The following is a 22,726-nucleotide window of genomic DNA, read 5'->3' on the forward strand; positions in this document are numbered from 1 at the left end:
TGCCTCTCCACTAAAAGCATGAGCAGGTCTTTGAATATATTCTATATCCCTTTATGACTTCTGGGAAAAAAAAAAAGAAGAAGAAGGAAAGAGAGCCCTAGTGGCATACCCTGATCAATCATGTGATCAATTGTGTTTCCATGGAGAGCGGAAGCCGAGGGAGGGGCCTATGCATGCATGGGGCTCACTTTGCTCCCTGTTGTGGGAAGCAGAAAAGTTCCTTTTTGAAGTTTCCTTTTTTCTTTTTTTTTTAAATATTATTTTTATTTTTTAATTTTTTATTATTATTTTTTCCCATTTATTTTATTGCATTTTAGGTTTTGGGGTACATGTGAAGAACATGCAAGATTGTTGCATAGGTACACACGTGGCACACCATGGAATATTATGCAGCCATCAAAAACGATGAGTTTGTGTCCTTTGTAGGGACATGGATGAACCTGGAATCCTTTCTTCTTAAAGAATAAGTGTGCTAATAACTCTGTTAGGTCCTATCCTATGTAGCTGTTAGACATGCCATGCTTATAGGCAGTAGTACATTCTATATCCTTGCACTTTAACCAAAATATCTGTGCTGGACATGCTCACAGACATGTCCCAGCTCTCCATTGCTTTTACCTGTTTAGAAAAGTTTTAAGTTGTTAGCCAATTGAGTTTTAGTTTAGATTGTGAGGTCTGGCTCCTTCCAACGGAGATCAGACACAGCAGTAAGGATGACCCCAAATGCATAAGGGATAAATGTATGTGTTTTCCTGGGTCAGAGCTGGAGCTCTGAGCCCCGGCCATGGCCTCTTCCCAGCCCTGGGGACCCTGTGAGGGGCTGGAAATGAAAACAAGACCCACTCATCAGGACTCAGGCATGTTTGTCAGACCCATAGAGGGTGATTTTTCTATCTCCTGGTGAGCCTGGTATGATTTAAGGGTGGTTGGAGGCTGAGTGAACCAGTGAATGAATGAGACAGCTATGGGAGCGAATGGGGCTCAGAGGAATAGCACAGGTGCAGAGGAGAGCTGCAGCAGAGGCTGTAACCCCCAGAGGCCTGAAGGTGACAGCATTGAGGTTGGAGACCCCATCGCTGGCCCAAGTTGGTAATTTTTTTGCCTTTTTATTTTTATTATTTTTTTATTTTTTAAGTCAGAGTCTGGCTCTGTCACCCAGGCTGGAGTGCAGTGGGACGATCTCAGCTCACTGCAACCTCTGAACCTCTGCCTCCGAGGCTCAAGTGATTCTCCTGACTCAACCTCCTGAGTAGCTGGGATTACAGGCTCTTGCCACTGTGCTCAGCAAATTTTTGCAATTTTAGTAGAGACATGGTCTCACCATGTTGGCCAGGCTGGTCTTGAACTCCTGGCCTCAGGTGACCCGCCTGCCATGGCCTCCCAATGTGCTGGAATTACAGGCATGAGCCACTGCGCCCAGCCACAACTTGGAAATTTGAATGCCAATCTGGGTGTCCACAAAGATTTTCCAAGGAGGAGTAACTTTGGTTTTCAACCAGTCTGGGGGTGCTTCATGATGATAGAATCTTCTAGAAAATATAGTGTGATGACAGACAGCAAATTGGTATCTTCAGCAAACTGTTTGAGTCTAGGGTGCAACAGGGCCAGGAAAATCTTGCCTTTTAAGCAAAGAAGGAGCCAGTCTGAAAGCAGGAATGGAAATGGGAAAGGTAAGGGGCCAGGAGGAAAGAGAAGGAGAAAAGAAGGGTTGGGGTCTGAGAGGGAGCGGCCTGTCAATTTTGTAGAAAATCACATTTCTAGCAGTGCTTGCTTCAGGTTTGCAGAGGGAAAAGAACAACAGTGTGTTCATGGAACATTGGCTTTTGGACAAAATGAATGCTATATTAAATTCATTTTCACTATATTAAATTCATTTTCACTTCCTATCATTTCTATATAGATTTAATTAAATCAGCACACAGTCCTAAATTTATTATAATTATGATAGATATCTTAGTAAAATACCCCATCCCTCTCAGTTATTGGAAACACGAATTCTAGGTTTTAACAATAAATAGCACATTGTAGAACAGCATGCTGTTTAAAAACTGAACTCAGCTGAATTAATCAGACATGACAAGATATTTTTATGACTCTAACAGAAGCTTAATGAACAATGTTGAATAGATTTAAATACTTTTGTATAATATATCTAAACTGTGTGAATTATGGCAACACTGCCTTTGAGAAGAAATAATCAATTTTGGATTTTACATACAGGATGGCACCCTAGGGAAACATGAAAAAGTCAGGAGAATTGGACCTTTAAGAGTGGAAATGAGCAATGAAAATACACATTACCAGAGTCACCTCCCGGGACGCCTAGACACTGACTTGTGATGTGAGCATTTTTCTGCATAGAAACAGCAAAACTGACTGTTTAGCTCTAACTGGCAGGCACCACGTGACACAGCAACAACAGAGCAAAAAAAAAAAACAGGCAAATGTTTTGCTCAAAATAAAGCTATTTCAAATCTTATTTGGCAAAGCATTTTTGCTAAGGTGTTCCTCCTCCCAAGAAACTAACAGAGAGCCACAGCAGCAACAGTGAGGATCAGCGAGAGCAGCACTGCGCATGTGCGATCCAGTAGCGCACTCCGCCCTGAGGATTAGTCACTGCAGTTGTCCTGAGGGTTAGAGTGTTTCCTACCTGACTGCTCCCAGAATGTGCAAGCCAAAAAATTAACAAAAATGATCCCTGGCTTGTGGAGATCCACAGGCATTTAACAGAATCAAACATAATATCTCTGCACAGGCCGGGCACGGTGGCTCAAGCCTGTAATCCCAGCACTTTGGGAGGCCGAGGCGGGTGGATCATGAGGTCAAGAGATCGAGACCATCCTGGTCAACATGGTGAAACCCCGTCTCTACTGAAAATACAAAACATTAGCTGGGCATGGTGGCGCGTGCCTGTAATCCCAGCTACTCAGGAGGCTGAGGCAGGAGAATTGCCTGAACCCAGGAGGCGGAGGTTGCGGTGAGCCGAGATCGCGCCATTGCACTTCAGCCTGGGTAACAAGAGCGAAACTCTGTCTCCAAAAAAAAAAAATAAATAATAATAATAATAATAATATCTCTGCACAACACAACCTCACATCGGCAGCAGAGGCTTCCTACAGTAAAAAAGCCATGCCACAAAAAAGCTCAGGAACCCACAGAATAAATCAAGAGTGAAACCACAGTGAGGGAGTCAGCCAATCTCACACAGTAAGTTAGACCCTGAAGAACTGCAGATATTAGAACTACAAATAAAATAGTAAAATATGTATCCTTAAATCATTGAAGATATAAAAGAATAAAACACACTGCAAATATTGAGACATTGTCAAAAAAGACTAGCTATATCTGAAATAGAGCCAAGCAGTATTTATAGCAATGAAAAATGTGTTAATTAAAATTTGAAACTCAACACACTGATGAAGCAACATGTTAAATATAGGATGGGCTGGGTGCAGTGGCTCACGCCTATAGTCTCAGCACTTTGGGAGGCCAAGGTGAGTGAATCACATGAAGGAATTCGGGACCAGCTGGGCCTACATGGTGAAACCCTGCCTCTACTAAAAATACAAAAAAATAGCTGGGTGTGGCGGCGAGTGCCTATAATCCCAAAGACTTGGAAGTCTGAGGCAGGAGAATCTCTTGAACCTGGGAGGCAGAGGTTGCGGTGAGCCAAGATCGCACCACTGCACTCCAGCCTGGGTGACAGAATGAGACTCCATCTCAAGTATGTGTATATATATATATATATATATATATATATATATATATATATATAAAATGAAGTCACTGAACTGGATTGACCTGAAGAAATCATTCAGACTTTGGTGGAGAGAGAATTTCATGCTGAAACTGCAAGAGAGAAGTGTAAAGATGGATGCACAATGAGAAGGCCCACCTGCCTCTAACAGGACTTCAGAAACAGAGAAGAAAATGAGGGAGAGGAAATTTTCAAATAACTAGTGGCTAAGAATTTTTCAGATTTTATGAAAGACATAGATTCTCAACTTTTGGAAACATAACAAATCTCAATTAGAATAAATAAAAATAAATTCACTCCTAGGTGCATTGTGATGAAATTGGAGAGTATCTCAAAGGTCGTCTTCAAGAAGAATACCTTTGAGGAGAAACACTTAAAAGAGAAACATTTAAAAACAACTATTGATAAAATACAATCAATCAATAGGAAAGACAATCAGTTTGACAGCAGCCTCCTGGCCAGTTTTTAAATCCGCAGCCCTCGTCTCTGGAAATATGCCTTCTGTGTCATCTTTCACCTGTCCTCTTAGGATTCCATATAAATGTGGGTGAACCTCTCCACAGTGTCTCCATGTCCTTTACTGTCTCTTCTGATGTTTCCACCCCTCAGTCTTCCTGTACTGCATTCCAGATGGTTTCTCTTGACCTGCCTTCCAGTTTCCCGCTTCTCTTCAGATCTGTCTACTTCGCTGTTGGGTTCTTCATCTCAGTTATTTAGTTTAACATGTACAGATTATTCCACGTTTCATATATCTTACATTTGAAGTAATGAATTTTTTTCTGTTGATTTTTTTCTTTTTTTTTTTAAGCTATTGAAACATAGTAAGCATAGTTAGTTTTAAATCCCTGCCCGATAATTCTATATTTTTAATTTTTTTTTGAGACAGAGTCTTGCTTGGTGGCCCGGGCTGAAGTGCAGTGGTGTAATCTTGGCTCACTACAACCTCTGCTTCCTGGGTTCCATTGATCTCACACCTTAGTGTCCTGAGTAGCTAGGACTATAGGCATGCACCACCACACCCAGCTAATTTTAGAATTTTTAGTAGAGACAGGGTTTCACCATGTTGGCCAGGCTGGTCTTGAACTTCTGGCCTCAGGTGATCCTCCCACCTCAGTTTCCCAAAGTTCTGGGATGACAGGTATGAGCCATCACACCCGGCCAGCTAATTTTAAAATCTAAAGCTGCAAGGTCTAACCCAGCAGTTACTAGCTACATGAGGCCATTGAGAGCTTGCAATATGACTAGTTTGAATTGAGATGTATTGTCAGTATACAGTGCACACCAAATTTCAAAGGTTTAGTATAAAAGTGTCAAATGTCTCATTATTCATTTGTCCGCTGATGACATGTTGAACTAATAATTTTGGTTAAAAAAATTTGAGGCTGGGTACACTGGCTCACGCCTGTAATCCCAGCACTTTGGGAGGCCAAAGTGGCAGATCAGGAGGTCAAGAGCTGGAAACCATCCTGGCTAACACGATGAAACCCTCTCTCTACAAAAATACAAAAATTAGCTGGACGTGGTGGTGCGTGCCTATAGTCCGAGCTACTTGGGAGGCTGAGGCAGGAGAATCACTTGAACCTGGGAGGTGGAGGTTGCAGTGAGCCGAGATTGTGCCACTTCACTCCAGCCTGGTGACAGAGCAAGACTCCATCTCAAAACATATATATATATATATTTTTTTGAGTTAAAATATTGTGAAGATGTATTTCACCTATTTCATTTTATTTTTTCAATATGGTCACTAGAACATTGAAAACACCCTATGTGGCTCACACTTGTTGCTTGCATATTTCCGTCAGAGTGCTGAGCTAGAGGGTCCATGTATTTTTCTTCTGTGTTGCACATTTCAGCTGGTTCTCCTTGTTGCTATCTTATCTCCCCATGTAGTTGGTTATCTTTGTCTGTGTTCTGGATATGTTGTTTTAGAAATTGCTGTTGACAGAATATAAAGTGCAGGATGGGCTGGGCGTAATGGCTCACTCCTATAATCCCAGAACTTTGTGAGGCTGAGATGGGGCGGATGGCTTGAGGCCAGGAGTTTGAGAGCAGTCTGGACAACATGGTGAAATTCCTTCTCTACTAAAAATACAAAAGTTAGCTGGGCATGGTGTCCTGCACCTGTAGTTTCAGCTACTTGGGAGACTGAGGTGGGAGGATCACCTGGGCCTGGGAGGTGGAGGCTACAGTAAGCTGTGATCGCACCACTGCATTCTAACCTGGGTGACAGAATGAGACCCCATCTCAAAAAAAAGTAGGATGATATATCCTTCCTTCAGAAATGGCTTTCATTTGCTTATATCAGGCCTTGGTAGCTATAAAATTGCTTGAATTTAGCTGCAGGAATTGAGACATTTGGGGACACGCAGAAGCCTTGAACCTGGACTGCCTTCCGTTTGAAGACTGGATGACCTTCAGCCCCCCTTTACTCCGAGGGTCCAGTCCCACTCTTGGCAGACTCTGGACTTCAGTGTCTGTTTGCTTAGCCCCATGAAGCCATCCAAAGCCCACGTGAGCCACTAGGATCAAAAGGCTGCCAACTCTTTACCACATCACTACTGCCACAGTTAGGAAGCCACCAAGACAAGGAAGGAAGCTATCATAATCAGAAACCCGCCACCCTCAGAAGCCACAGCTGTTGTTGCCCGCCCCGGACCCCACTGTGCCTGGGAGGATTTTCACCTTCAAGGTGGTTGCCACGTGCCCTGCTCCCAGCACCTCAGAGCCAGAGACCAGAGCCCAGGACCTCAAATAATGCTGCCCAGAAAAACGAATGTCCCCCAGCTGGGCTTGGCAGCAGGAGAAGCAGATACCTGGCCCCTGCTGCAATTCCCCCCTGTGATGGAATGACTGAATCTGCCCCACATCCTGACTTTGGTTGTAAAGGAGTCTGGGAAATGTAGTTTTTAGCTTTCCTGTTTATGTGGTATAGGAAGGCACAGCAGAAAGCAGATGGAATGGATTTAAGACACTACTGATTGGTCGGTCCTTCCTTCCTGCTTCGCCTCCATGCCTCACGCTGTGGGCCAGATCCCCCAATCTGCTAGCACCACCTGAGGATCTGGAAACCACCCCCATGATGGAAGACGACTAAGAACTGGAGAGGAAAGCAATAGAAGAACTGCTAAGGAGGAAAAACATGGGAAAACTAGAGCTGAAACAATGGGACCCATGGGTTGGATGAAGTGTCCTCTTGCTGAGAGTGTGGCGATTCCTCAAGGACCTAGAAATAGAAATTCCGTTTGACCCAGCAATGCCATTACGGGGTATATATCCAAAAGATTATAAATCATTCTATTAGAAGGACACATGCACACAAATGTTCATTGCAGCACTGTTTACAATAGTAAAGACTTGGAACCAACCCAAATGCCCATTGATGATAGACTGGACGGGAAAAATGTGGCACATGTACACCATGGAATACTATGCAGCCATAAAAAACGATGAGTTCATGTCCTCTGTAGGGACATGGATGAACCTGGAAACCATCATTCTCAGCAAACTGACACAAGAACAGAAAATCAAACACTGCATGTTCTCACTCATAGGTGGGTATTGAACAACTAGAACACAGGGACACAGGGAGGGGAGCACTACACACTGGGGTCTGTTGGAGGGAAATGGGGGGGACAGCGGGGGGTGGGGAGTTGGGGGGGATAGCATGGGGAGAAATGCCAGATATGGGTGATGGGGAGGAAGGCAGCAAACCACACTGTCATATAAGTACCTATGCAACAATCTTGCATGTTCTTCACATGTACCCCAAAACCTAAAACGCAATAAAATATGTATATATAAAAGATTTCTAATTAATACAATTGAAAACACATTGCCCTCTCATAAAGAGCAAGACCATGAACAAAAACAGGGTGATAAGGAGCTAGCGAAGAGCCAGGCCCAGAAAGAAGAAAACCTGAAGAAACACAGACGCCATCCTTATAAGCACAGCTTCTGTGCCCGAGGTTCCCTCAGTTACTCCCCATCATGGAAGCAGAGCAGCCAGGACAAGTGCCAAAGGCGGCCCAACCCACGGTGAGGTCAGAGCCAAGGCCAGCCAGCCCTGCAGGCTCTGTGCTCCTTCTGGGTGCGGTGAGTGGAGAAGGTGAAGGCGTTAGCTGGGAGGGCAAACACCTGAGAGTGACTTTTACAGTAGGTCCTTTGTTGTTCTTAAAGAGGCTGCTGGCCACTGGCAAAAAATAACCTAGCAACTCTTCTAGGAAACAAGTACAAAGGAGGACGTCTTGGCAAGTTTAAGCTACTAGTGTAGTAGACATATGTATTGTTGTTAGTCTATCTTGTTTGGAAGTGTGTTTCAAAATATGTGTAGAATTTAAAGTTTTCAGAGATTGTTAAAACGAGTTCCAATTTTTTGGTCATTTCTCAAAAAACTAAAATACTTATAACTCGTATATGTTACTTTGTTGGGGTATCAAATTTAAAATTTAGAAATCATCAGTGCAGTAACCATATTTATGAAAAGCCGTAGCCCTCCAAGGTCTGGGAATTTATGGAGAAACTCTTTGATAGCTCTGCATTTGTTTTCCTTTAGGTGAACAATGGAGGACATCCTCAAAGAGGCTTCGAATTTCATGCTCCACTTCAGTTACCAGAGGTTAAAAAATGGGCTCTGTTGTTTCCTGTGCATCCTCAAACTCATTTATTAGAACAATTTTTCTATATTTAATTTTTTAAATATATATTTGTTTTAAATGGTGCTTTAAAAAGATCCCTCACAAGTTAAAAAATTAAGTCATTTCAGTGCTAGATCTTACCAACTAAAGACTTATGATACCACTGTTAGTATAGTTGTTCCAGAAACCTTCATTTTATTTTTATTTTTTATTTTATTATTTTTTTAATTGTACTTTAGGTTCTGGAGTACATGTGCAGATCATGCAAAATTGTTGCATAGGTACATACGTGGCAAGGTGGTTTGCTGCCGTTATACCCCCATCACCTATACCCGGTATTTCTCCCCTCATTATCCCTCCCCACCCTCCCCGCTCCCCGCTGTCCCTCCCCTAGCCCCTGCCAACTGACCACAGTGTGTGATGCTTCCCTCCCTGTGTCCATGGGTTCTAGTTGTTCAATACTCACCTATGAGTGATAACACGTGATGTTTGGTTTTCTGCTCTTGTGTCAGTTTGTTGAGAATTATCGTTTCCAGATTCATCCATGTCCCTATGAAGGACATGAACTCATCGTTTTTTATGGCTGCATAGTATTCCATGGTGTATATGTGCCACATTGTCTTTATCCAGTCTATCGTTGATGGACATTTGGGTTGGTTCCAAGTCTTTGCTATTGTAAACAGTGCCACAATGAACACACGTGTGCATGTGTCTTTATAATAGAACAATTTATAACTCTTTGGGTATATACCCAATAATGGGATTGTTGGGTCAAATGGTATTTCTATTTCTAGGTCCTTGAGGAATCGCCACAGTCTTCCACAATGGTTGCACTAATTGCACTCCCATCAACAGTGTAAAAGTGTTCCTATTTCTCCACATCCTCTCCAGCATCTGTTGTCTGCAGATTTTTCATGATCGCCATTCTAACTGGTGTGAGACGGTATCTCAATGTAGTTTTGATTCACATTTCTCTAATGACCAGTGATAGTGAGCATTTTTTCATATGTTTTTTGGCCTCAGAGATGTCTTCTTTTGTAAAGTGTCTGTTCATATCTTTTGCCCAGTGTTGAAAGGTTTTTTTTTTTTTTTCTTATAAATCTGTTTTAGCTTTTTGTAGATTCTGGATATTAGCCCTTTGTCAGATGGGTAGATTGCAAAAATTTTTTCCCATTCTGTTGTCTGATGGTTCTCTCTAATGATTGTTTCCTTTGCTGTACTGAAGCTCTGGAGTTTAATTAGATCCCATTTGTCTATTTTTGCTTTTGTTGACATTGCTTTTGGTATTTTAACCATGAAGTCCTTGCCTATGCCTATTTCCTGAATGGTTTTGCCTAGGATTTCTTCTAGGGTTTTTATGGTGTTAGGTCTTATGTATAGATCTTTAATCCATCTGGAGTTAATTTTAGTGTAAAGTGTCAGGAAGGGGTCCAGTTTCTGCTTTCTGCACATTGCTAGCCAGTTTTCCCAACACCATTTATTAAACAGGGAATCCCTTCCCCATTGTTTGTTTTTCTCAGATTTGTCAAAGATCAGATGTTTGTAGATGTGTGATGTTGCTTTTGAGGCCTCTGTTCTGTTCCACTGGTCTATGTCTCTGTTTTGGTACTGGTACCATGCTGTTTTGATTACTGTGGTTACGTAGTATAGTTTTAAGTCAGGCAGCATGATGCCTCCAGCTTTGTTCTTTTTGCTTAGGATTATTTTGGCTATGCAGGCTCTCTTTTGGTTCCATATGAAGTTTATGGTGTTTTTTTCCAGTTCTGTGAAGAAGGTCATTGGTAGCTTGATGGGGATAGCATTGAATCTACAAATTACTTTGGGCAGTATGGCCATTTTCACAATGTTGATTCTTCCCAACCATGAGCATGGAATTTTTTTCCATCTGTTTGTGTCCTCTCTTATTTCATTGAGCAGTGGTTTGTAGTCCTCCTTGAAGAGGTCCTTTACATCCTTTGTTAGTTGTATTCCTAAGTATTTTATTCTTTTTGTAGCAATTGTGAATGGGAGTTCACTTTTGATTTGGCTCTCTGTCTGTTGTTGGTGTATAGAAATGCTTGTATTTTTGCACATTGATTTTGTATCCTGAGACTTTGCTAAAGTTGCTTATCAGTTTGAGGAGATTTTGGGCTGAGATGATGGGGTCTTCTAAACATACAATCATGTCATCTGCAAATAGAGACAATTGGCTCCTCTTTTCCTAATTGAATACCCTTTATTTCTTTTTCTTGCCTGATTGCTCTGGCTAGAACTTACCAATACTATATTGAATAGGGGTGGTGAGAGAAGGCATCCTTGTCTTGTACCAGATTTCAAAAGGAATGCTTCCAGTTTTTGCCTGTTCACTATGATATTGACTGTGGGTTTGTCATAAATAGCTTTCAGTATTTTGTGATACATTCCACTGATACCTAGCTTATTGAGGGTTTTTAACATAAAGGGCTGTTGAATTTTGTCAAAGGCCTTCTCTGGATCTACTGAGATAATCTTGTGGTTTTTGTCTTTGGTTCTGTTTATGTGATGGATTACATTTATAGACTTGCATATGTTGAACCAGCCTTGCATCCCCAGGATGAAGACTACTTGATCATGATGAATAAACTTTTTGATGTGCTGTTGCATTCTGTTTGCCAGTGTTTTATTGAACATTTTTGCATTGATGTTTATCATGGATATTGGCCTGAAGTTTTCTTTTTTAGTTGCATCTCTGCCTGGTTTTGGTATTAGGATGATGTTGGTCTCATAAAATGAGTTGGGGAGGATTCCCTCTTTTTGTATTGTTTGGAATAGTTTCAGAAGGAATGTTACCTGCTCCTCTTTGTAGGTCTGTTAGAATTCGGCTGTAAACCCGTCTGGACCTGGGCTTTTTTTGGTTGGTAGGCTATTAATTGCTGCCTCATCTTCAGCCCTTGTTATTGGTCTATTCAGGGTTTCAACTTCTTCCTGGTTTAGTCTTGGAAGAGTGCAAGTGTCTAAGAATTTATCCATTTCTTCCAGATTTACTGGTTTGTGTGCATAGAGTTGTTTGTAGTAATCTCTGATGGTAGTTTGTATTTCCGAGGAATAGGTGGTGATCTCCCCTTTATCTTTTTTATTGCACCTATTTGATCCTTCTCTCTCTTTTTTTTCATTAGTCTGGCTAGCGGTCTATCTATTTTGTTGATGTTTTCAAAAGACCACCTCCTGGATTTGTTGATTTTTTCAAGGGTTTTTTGTGTCTCTATCTCCTTCAGTTCTGCTCTGATCTTAGTTATTTCTTGTCTTCTGCTAGCTTTTGAGTTTTTTTTTTTTCTCTTACTCCTCTAACTCTTTTCAATTTTGATGATAGGGTGTCGATTTTAGACCTTTCCTTGCTCATCATGTGGTCATTTATTGCCACAAATTTCCTTCTATACACTGCTTTAAATGTGTTCCAGAGATTCTGGTTTGTTGTGTCTTCATTCTCATTGGTTTCAAAGAAAATCTTTATTTCTGCCTTCATTTTATTGTTTATCCAGTTGACATTCAGGAGCAAGTTGTTCATTTTCCATTAAGTTGTGTGGTTTTGAGTTAGTTTCTTAATCCTGAGTTCTAATTTGATTGCCCTTTGGTCTGAGAGACTGCTATGATTTCCATTCTTTTGCATTTGCTCAGTAGTGATTTACTTCCAATCATGTGGTTGATTTTAGAGTAAGTGTGATGTGGTGCTGAGAAGAATGTATATCCTGTGGATTTGGGATTGAGAGTTCTATAAATGTTTATTAAGTTTGCTTGGTCCAGATCTGCATTCAAGTCCTGGATTTCCTTGTTTATCTTCTGTTTTGTTGATCTGTCTAATATTGACAGTGGAGTGTTAAAGTCTCCCACTATTATTGTGCAGGAGTCTAAGTCTCTTTGTAGGTCATTAAGGACTTGCTTCATGTATCTGGGTGCTCCTGTATTGGGTGCATATATATTTAGAATAGTTAACTCTTCTTGTTGTATTGATCCTTTTTACCATTATGAAATACCCTTCTTTGTCCCTTTTGATTTTTGTTGGCTTAAAGTCCATTTTATCAGAGACTTGGATTGCCACCCCTGCTTTTTTTTGCTCTCCATTTGCTTGGTAAATCTTCTTCCATCCCTTTATTTTGAGTTTATATGTGTCCTTGCACATGAGATGGGTCTCCTGAATATAGCACACTGATGGTTCTTGGCTTTTTATCCAATTTACCAGTCTGTGTCTTTTAATTGGGGCATTTGGTCTGTTTACATTTAATGTTAATATTGTTACATGTGAATTTGATTCTGCCATTTTATTACTGGTTGATTCTTTTGTCCTTTGGTTGGCATAATTTCTTCATTGTGTTGTTGGTCTTTACCATTTCGTTCTTTTTTGCAGTGGCTGGTACCGGTTTTTCCTTTCTGTGTTTAGTACTTCCTTCAGGGGCTCTCGTAGGGCAGGTCTCATAGTGACAAAATCTCTCAGCAATTGCTTGTCTGTAAAGGATTTTATTTCTTCATCACTTAGGAGGCTTAGTTTTGCTGGATATGAAATTCTGGGTTAAAAGTTCTTTTCTTTAAGGATGTTGAATATTGGCTCCCACTCTCTTCTGGCTTGTGGGGTTTCTGCTGAGAGATCCACTGTGAGTCTGATGGGCTTCCCTTTGTGGGTGACCTCACCTTTCTCTTTGGCTGCCCTTAGCATTTTTTCCTTCATTTCAACCCTGGTGAATCTGACTATTATGTGCCTTGGGGTTGCTCTTCTAGAGGAGTACTGTTGTGGTGTTCTCTGTATTTCCTGTATTTGAATGTTCGCCTGCCTTGCTAGATTGGGGAAGTTCTCCTGGATAATATCCTGAAGAGTGTTTTCCAGGTTGGATTCATTCTCCCCTTCATCTTCCGGTACACTGATCAAGCATAGATTAGGTCTTTTCACAAAATCCCATATTTCTTGGAGGCTTTGTTAACTTCTTTTCACTCTTTGTTCTCTTTTTTTGCCTTCTCATTTTATTTCATTGAGTTGATCTTCAATCTCTGATATCCTTTCTTCTGCTTGATCTATTCGGCTATTGAAACTTGTGTATGCTTCACGTAGTTCTCATGTTGTGTTTTTCAGCTCCATCAATCGTTATGTTCTCTAAACTGATTATTCTAGTTAGCATTTTGTCTAACCTTTTTTCAATGTTTTTATTTTCTTTGCATTGGGATAGAACATGTTCCTTTAACTCAGAGAAGTTTGTTTTTACCCACCTTCTGAAGCCTACGTCTGTCAATTTGTCAAATTCGTTTTCTGTCCAGCTTTGTTCCCTTGCTGTTGAAGAGTTGTGATCTCATGGTGGGAGAGAGGCATTCTGGTTTTTGATGGTTTCATTCTTCTTGCGCTGGTTTTTTCCCATCTTATTGGATTTATATCGTTTTGATCTCAGGTAGCTGCTTGGGGAGGCGTTCTTTCCTTTGTCTGCCTGCAGAGGTACTGCTGACAGCATATTCAGTGGAGCTGCTGATCTTTTATTTACTCAGGAAAATTAGGCCAGCTTCTGCAATGGCGGTTTCCCTTCCCCCCCGCCAAGCTCGGTTGTTCCTGGTCACTCTCTAACTGATGTTCTGGGTGCGAAACTCTGGAGTGAGAGTTTTTTAGCCTGCTGGGCTTTATGCAAGGGGCAGGGGACCTGTCCTGCCATATGGGCTGTTTCCCTGGTTTCAGTTCCCCCTATTTCAGGGGTGGTGGGTAGCTCTGTCCAGCCGGCTTTCTGGCTTTCACATCAGCCAGTGTTTCCACCTAGATCTATGCTGACAGTCCTGGCACTGGCCAAGTTGCTGTTCTGCCTTGTTCAGGTAGCTCGCTAAGGCTTTTCAGCCCAGTGAAGATTTCCTGTTCTGTGGGTTGTAGACGGCTTGGGTGGAGTGCTGTATCCAAACCAAAGTCCCAGAGGGGGAAATCCCCCAGTCCTCCAGTCAATTGTATCCAACTCCTTGGTGGGGCAGAGCCCTGCTTTGCCTCAGCTTGCCCTATTTGGTTGATAACCACTGTCCAACCAGACCCACAAAATGAACCTGGTACCTCATTTGGAATTGTGGAGACCACTCAGCTTCTGCATTTCTCTCGCTGGGAACTGCTTTCCAGAGATGCCTCTTATTCGGCCATCTTGGGATCCCCCCGTTGTTATCACCGAAATCTTCATTTTAAATGGAAATGCTTACTGCGTCTTTCCCCCACCCCCCCAGTGTTGGTTTTCAGTACCTGTTTTAACATGTAGTTGCAAACATTTCAAACCTGTATTCCTTCTTTATACTCAGGAAAATGTCACCAAGCACCTCCTCCCCAGTCCACAAAAGGAAGAAGATGAAGATTCTGTCTTCCTATTCTCCCTCTCCAGTTTTCCAAAGTGTCTGAGCATATGCCTGGCTGTCCCCAGATCATCACCATGCCACATCCCTGCTCCCCACTTCCTAGCAGCCAAGAAAAGCCCTTTCTACATGCTAGAAGGAAATATATCCAAAAAGTTAACTTTGGGATGTTAGAAACTAGAATAGACCTCTACACCACCGAGTTGCCGTGCCACACGCTCAGCCTGCTAGGGAGTGACAAACCCAAAGCATTTTAATCCACCCCTTCTGCCACCCCAGATCCCAGGGGCTCATCCTGTGACTTTGTAACCACATTAATTCCTTTCAAACACACGGGAGGAATCATTGCTTCATCTGACTTTATTCAAATCTAATAATGCATTAGCCAAAATTATCTGTGCAAAATTTGAAATGTTTTGTATTTAAATATTAGATATAGTGCAAAGCCATGGAGTTTTTAAAAATTGTTTTAAAAGTAAAACAAAGTAAAAATAAAGCTGAATTGTGTCATTTGTCAAAAAAAAAAAAAAAAGACCCTCCCTCCCCCCATCTGTCCCCTAGGTACATACAATTATAATGCCATTTGGTTTAAGTTTCAAAATATGTAAAATGACACTATATCTTGCTTACTGATATATCATATACATGTAAATTCATGTACATCCATACACCTGTATCCATATATCTGCATATCCATATCTAAGTATACAATTGCCATAAAGACAGTAAGATCAATAACAGTTTCAAGCACTGGCTCTGCAGTCAAACTGCCTGGTTCAAAACCTGTGTTTGTGTGATGTGAAGCGTGCAAGTTTCCTCAGCTTTGCTCACAAAGCTTACGCTTCCATGTATGTAAAATAGGCATCATGGGCCAGGCACAGTGGCTCACGTTTGTAATCCACCACTTTGGGAGGCCAAGGCAGGTGGATCACGAGGTCAAGAGATCAAGACCATCCTGGCCAAAATGGTGAAACCTGTCTCTAGTAAAAATACAAAAATTAGCTGGGCGTGGTGATGTGCTCCTGTAGTCCCAGCTACTCGAGAGGCAGAGGCAGGAGAATCACTTGAACCCAGGAGGCAGAGATTGCAGTGAGCCGAGATCACTGCACTCCCCTGGTGACAGAGCGAGACTCTGTCTCAAAAAAAAAAAAAGCATCAGAAATCAGGATAGTACCTACCTCAAAATATTGCTGTGGGCCTCAAATAAGCCAGTGCCTGCAAGAGACTTAGCACAGTGCGTGGCTCATGGTAATACTCAGTGATTGTAGCTCTTTCCATTATAAGGTGGGAGAAGACCTAGGTGGTCAACCCCACTCACTGTATCAGCCGGACAAGTCACTTAACTCTTCTGGGTCTGGATTCCTTGCCTTTCAGAGGAGGGAGTTGTCCTAAATGATCTACAAGGCGACTTTCTAAGCCAAGGTCTCCAAGTCCTTGGGGGAGAGTGAGGCACTGGAAAAAGTTTTTTCCTTAGCATTTTACGGTGAGCATTGGAGAGTCTGGCTTCCAGTATTTTTATTGTTATTATTTGCTTACAAAGCCTTGTCATTCTAACTTGTCTCTAGATGCTACCTGAGAGAAACAGAAAATGAAAGTCTCACCAGGAAGCACCAGCAGCGTGTCACAGGGCCAGGGACCTCGGCTGCTAAAATCAAGACGCACACCAGAGGGCGCCGCAGTTAAAGAGCGAGGCAGAGGTGGGCGGGCTGCAGGGTCCAGTCTCCTAGGGGCTGATAGCAACTCTGAGCACAGGCCCGGGGTGGCGGTGGGAGGACCTGAGGCTTCCCTGAAAATCAAGTGAAAAAATACTGTTGAATTAGGGCGTCAGCTACCTGGACGTGTGTGCCTCCGGAGAGTGATTGTGTGTGGCTTTCGCACCCTGATTTGGATTGTTATTAAGCTGAAAGTGTCACATTCATAAAACAAAAATAAATAAAAGTAAAAGCGTTTATCTTTTGCTGTGACTTCTTCAATAATGGAAAGTGCTTGCAGGATTCTCCTACTTGGTGAATGAGAAAATGTCCAGGTTGGGAGCCCGTCAAGATTACAGGGTTTTCACAATGCTCAGGGGAGACAACCTCCAGAAATCAAATGAGCTTGTGGTGGTTTATGCACAGTGACTTCAGTCGCCAAGGAAAATATGGGCTCAACGAACTGTACACTAGGACTATCATCAGTATTGGAGATGCTTAAAGGTGGGTAATAATGGCCAGGCGCGGTGGCTCACGCCTGTAATCGGTGGCTCTCCGGTAATCCCAGCACTTTGGGAGACGGAGGAGGGTGGATCACAAGGTCAAGAGATTGACACCATCCTGGCCAACATGGTGAAACCCCATCTCCACTAAAAATACGAAAATTAAAAAATTATCTGGGCTTGGTGGCACATGCCTGTAGTCCCAGCTACTAGGGAGGCTGAGGCAGAAGAATGGCTTGAACCTAGGAGGTGGAGGTTGCAGTGAGCTGAGATGGCACTGCACTCCAGCCTAGCAACAGAGCAAGACTTCATTTCAAAAAAATAAACATAGATAATAATTCAAATATTCCGTCAAACCATTTTTAACTCTAGTAGAGATACTTTTTGAAAAATAGAAATACAGGCAACTTCATAGGAAAAAGGCCCTCTTGAATGCTAAATTTATTTATTTATGTTTAGATAGCGTCTCTCTCTGTCAGCCAGGCAATCTCAGCCCACTGCAAACTCTGTCTCCTGTGCTCAAGCGATCCTCCTGCTTCAGCGCCACCCCCCACCCCCCAGCAGCCCCAGTAGCTGGGATTACGGGCATGAACCACCACTCCCAGCTAATTTTTGTATTTTTAGTTAGAGAGGGCATTTCACCATGTTGGCCAGGCTGGTCTTGAACTTCTGGCCTCAAGCAATTTGGCCACCTTGGCCTCCCCAGAAAACATTTAAATGATCTCTTGACAGCTGTTTATGTGAGAGGTGTTTATACTCTGACATGTGCTGTTTTTTCTCAGTTAACATAATTTCAAGAAAATAAATGAATTTTTATGCAAATGACCTTTTATAACACAATAAACTGACCTATGGGGGTTTACAAATGATGACAGTCTAGGCAAATGAAGCCTCATAGACAACAAAGGGTTCCCACTAACTCCTGCCCTCCATCTTGACCTCAGCACTGCGTGTTCAGAAAATCAAAGGCTGGAAACTCTTACCAGTTCTAACTCAGTGGATGGATGAGGGATCCATCCATCCATTCCACAGAGAGGGATGGAAATTTCAATGCTAACACATGAAAATTCCAAAATCAGAGCAGATACCTGCACAGTACATTAGCTACCCTCACAAAAGGAAGTGCTTAATACAATTATACAAATGTTTTTGGTTACCAAGAGCTATCGAAAGAAGCATGGTTGCTTTTCACAAGAAGTTGATAATAAACTTGCTTAGTGATTAGTAAATTGTGGAGTAATTTTAAATATTTAAAGCCAATTCCAGCCGAGCACAATGGCTCACTCCTGTAATCCCAGCACTTTAGGAGGCCAAGGCGGGCGGATCACCTGATGTTGGTGGTTCAAGAACAGCCTCACCAACATAGTGAAACCCTGTCTCTACTAAAAATACAAAAAATTAGCTGGGTGTGCTGGTGCATGCCTGTAATCCCAGCTACTTGGGAAGCTGAGGCAGGAGAATCGCTTGTACCCAGGAGGCAGAGGCTGCGGTGAGCCAAGATAGTGCCATTGCACTCCAGCCTGGGCAACAAGAGTGAAACTGTGTCTCAGAAAACAAACACCCAATTCCTCATTGTTCCACATTACTGTGAAGATCCATGCTATGCTAGTTTGTTAAGCGGGAGCAGCTGTGTTTCTTTCCGGCAGACAACTCTGCCTGGCACCTGGCTGATCCTCTTCCAGGGGTCACTTGGGTCCTGACCCAGGCTGGTGTGGGGAAAGGGGAAGGTCACTCATGTGGAGCACATATAAATGCAAAAATCATGACTGAATTGATCTCTTTTCAGTACTTATTATCAAACCTGAGTGTGACTCCCAGCTGTTTGTTTGAAGCCCAAGTGTAGGCTGCAGGCTGCGTGGGTGAGATTTAGGAGACGTGTAAGTCTCCACATCTCACACCGAGCCGTGTGCCCGTCAGTACTCAGCTGAGTGACAAAAGTGCAAGAAACCACAGGCTCAGCCGGTGCATTGCCCCGAAGACTCATTTGGTCAAACATTTGTACAAGATAAGCTTACCGATATATGTTTACATTAAAACAAATCTAGCTGTACTGGACATGATTTTCTTTTTCAATAAAAACAAGGAACGTGAAAAAGTTACTCTTTTGTAAGCAGCTGCTGTGGGCTGGGTTTTGGTCCTTAGGAGCAAAACAAATACTCACTCCTGCTCTTCTGCCAGGAGGGGTAGTTCAGGGGAATCATCTGGAGGCCCGATTTTCATAACCAATCTCATTTCACATTCAAGGAAACTAAAGCATGAGGAGAAAACTCCTGATGTGTGCATGTGATTTGGGCTTCATACACCTTCCTTCTTCCATTAAACCTTGGTTCTGTCTTCCTACTTTCAACCCCAGCCTTGGGCAAGTAGAAAACTCAGAGGAAGCATGGTCTGCTTGTGCAGGGAGGAGCCTAGGACGGTCCACGATTCTAGTTCCTGCTGTGCCACTAACAAATCATGTGACTCAAGCAGGGGATTGCATGTCCCAGTCCCCAGTAAGGCGGAGATGTAAACGTGGAGTGTGAAGGGCCATGTGAAGAGGTGGAGCCTGAAGCCAGGAGTCCAGCGATGGACTTTGGTAAGGATCGGAGGCGAGCTCCCCAGGAGCAAGTCCAATTTCAAGGTAGCACACTTGCCCTCTGCCTTATCTGCTTGGCCTGTGGTTGGTGACTCCAGCACTGACCACAGCGATGAACACATCATAGATGCTTAACGCGTGTCCACGGAATGAATGGGGCATGATGGGAAGCCCTGCAGAGGTGGTTGGCATTTACAGTAGAACTCAAGTCAGAGGGGTTTGCTGGAAGAAGGAAATCACTTTGTGAAACAGATGTGGATGATTACACTTATGACCCTCCTTGCCAACACAGAAAAATCCCTGATGTTTATCCGTAGTTCTAAAGGCAGGATGGAGCTCAGGCTGATGGGGTGTATTTTATTCTGTCACCTTCCAAAGCATTTGTGACCCTTCCTTTCAGCACCCCTGGGAAAGCCAAGTGAGAATGGAGCTTGGTGAGCAGGAAGCCCCAGGTCTTGGGGAAGAGAATAACCTGCCTTCCTTCCTTCCTCCATCCTCCTGGGAAATAGAGCTCCCTTGCATCACCCCACGACACTGAGGAGTTAAGCTCTAAGAGAATCCTGTGCTGTGTCGCCATTCCTGTGGTTAGTGTTTCTCACTTTACCTTCATCTCCTTTCTCATTGCATCTGGTGTCCGGAAATGCCTCTGGGAGGAGGGAGATGGGCGCCGTAGCGTGGGGAACACTGGACATCAGGGCTAAAGTGTCCACATGTGAACTGTCTCACGGAGGAGATGCACTAGAAAGTGGAAGGCAGGGATTTAGATTCATGTTTGATCTGGCTCCAAAGCCCCTATTTATCTTCCTGAGGTGGGTATAAACTGTGTAACTATCTTGTTGGGATCAGGAGGAGAGTGGTAGAATTTTCAGGAACCTTCATTTTCAGCTAGATTGTAATTCAAGATTTTCCTGAATTTCCAATACAAAAAGCCCACAGCTAATAGGTCTGAGGAAGGAGGCTCAGGGAAGGCTTTTCTCCCCCAGCAGCAGGAGGAATCCAAATGAAAACTTTGGCAACACCATGGCAGAAGTGGCTCGCAGCCACATGGGAGAGGCTGCATTTCAGGTGTGGTCTCTGGATTTTCTTTTAGTGGATTTTGGGAGAGGAAAAGGACTGGAATCTTACTGCTCTCCTCACTGGAATGAAGGAGAAGCAGGAAAGAGGAGGGGCTCAGATTCCTGGGTGCTGGCAGGGAGCAGTTGAGTGACTCTATGGGCCTTGTGAGTTAGACTCCCAGGAAGGCCTGGTGGGGCACCCAGTTTCCATTTGTAGAATCCTTTCTGATAGAAAACAAGTTCCAAGTTCTAAATATGAATTGCAAGACTAGGTGCAGTGGCTCTCACCTTTAATCCCAGCGCTTTGGGAGGCCGAGGAGTGCGGATTGCTTGAGTTCAGGAGTTCAAGACCAGCTTGGGCAATATGGTGAGACCCCCATCTCTACCAAAAATACAAAAAATTAGCCAGGCATGGTGCTGGCTAATTTTCCTTTGTGTGCCTGTGGTCCAGCTACTTGGGAGGCTGAGGTGGAAGGATTGCTTGAGCTTGGGAGGTGGATGTTGCAGTGAGCCAATATTGTGCCACTGAACTCCTGCCTGGGCAACAGAGTTAGACTCTGTCTCAAAACATTAAACATTTTAAATGTTTTTGGCCGGGTGCAATGGCTCATGCCTGTAATCCCAGCACTTTGGGAGGCCAAGGTAGGTGGATCATGAGGTCAGAGGTTTGAGACCATCCTGGCCAACATGATGAAACCTCATCTCTACTAAAAATACAAAAATTAGCTGCATGTGGTGGTGCGCACCTGTAGTCCCAGCTACTCAGGAGGCTGAGGCAGGAGAATCCTTAACCCCAGGAGGCAGAGGTTGCAGTGAGCTGAGGTTGCACCACTGCACTCCAGCCTGGTGACAGAGTGAGACTCCATCTCAAAAAAATAAATAAATAAAATAAAAATGATGAGCAAATGTACTTCTGAACACAACCTGTTTATGAGTTGAGGTTGTGATGATAAAAATGCTTTTATGTTCAAGACAGATTTTAAAATCTTGATGTTTGAAATACCTGTGAACAGAAACTTGCATTGTTGATAAGAACATGTAACAAATGGGTATGAAGGATGATGAAAAGCTAGTGGTCCGATTGGATTGAGAGAAAAATGAATCAATGCACCTTCCTCACTCAAAAATAAATTGGACTAAGCCTGTCACCACCTGAAATGACCCTGTTCCTGCCAAATGTTTAGTAATCTGTCTCTTTTCATTAGGTAGGCTTTGTTGGTCCTGGTATGGTGCCTTTTATGTATTTCATCTTCTATGGAGCAAATGGGGTGATAATAAGTTAATTCTTGCTGCATACAGGTGGGGCAATGGAGGGACACCAATGTCAGGGTAGTGGTGGGTTCTGCTTCTCCCTTGCCCACTATTGCTGGGTGACCTTGGACAGGCCCAAATCTACTTTGACCATTCCAGATCCACTTTGCTCAACTGAATATAAAATTAGGGAATGGAACAAGGCTTCATCAAGCTCTGAAAGTCTGTGATCCTGTATATAAAGCAAAGCTTTATCGTACAGCCTCCTGGAAGAGGGCTAACCATGTTATGATTCAATGAGTGATTTTTTTCATAGCTATATAGTTATTATCAGAGTAGATTATTGCTTATCTTTTAAAGTCTGTGTTCAGAAAAGATTAATACAGTTATAAATTGTGTTTCTCAAAAGTCCCTTGAGTGACAGGGGACATTTAAGTTACAATTGTGGGTCCCTTGTTTTCTTTGTATTTCTTTGTGATTTGCAGCTAGCAAGTTATCTGATTTCCAACACAGCATCACAGACATTCCCATACCTTTGACTTTAGAAAATGCAAGCATGAGTGTTGCCTCCTGGAATTATAAATATTCGTGGGTATATAAATCCATAACCACAAATATTATTTTAATTCAAAAGTTAGGACTTCTGGGAAAAATGGTGGCTGGAGGTATCTTAAAAGACGGGAAGCCATGATACTTCACTTGGCTGCAGCTTAGGATAACTATGTTTATCTCATCCTTGGCTTCACCATGTCGAATTTGAGCTGCCCTTCATTTTTACCAAACTTTCTGGCCTCAGAAAGAAACCATCCACCGTGTGAGAGTGTTGGAAAAGCTGATTTTTATGTCTTTTCCTCTATAAATGTGGCTACTTCATTCCAGGCTGGGGAAGAAGGGAAGGTATGGGTTTGGTCTTTTCACAGCTGCTCCTCTGTTCATGTGTGGTTGGTGAGA

The 22,726-nt window shown here is 42.9% G+C and overlaps 1 protein-coding gene and 1 pseudogene across 1 annotated transcript in view; both read left to right on the forward strand.

The window, feature by feature from the left end:
- The window catches only part of LOC116548968 (UL16-binding protein 2-like), a 222,595-nt gene that overhangs the window by 49,614 nt on the left and 150,255 nt on the right, over positions 1 to 22,726 (forward strand). The gene's annotated exons all lie outside the window — the stretch shown is intronic.
- LOC116549131 lies at positions 6,837 to 7,796 on the forward strand (annotated as a pseudogene).

The sequence above is a fragment of the Sapajus apella genome, unplaced genomic scaffold (genome assembly GCF_009761245.1).
Source record: "Sapajus apella isolate SASKATOON/1434 unplaced genomic scaffold, GSC_monkey_1.0 scaffold6, whole genome shotgun sequence".
NCBI lineage: Eukaryota > Metazoa > Chordata > Mammalia > Primates > Cebidae > Sapajus > Sapajus apella.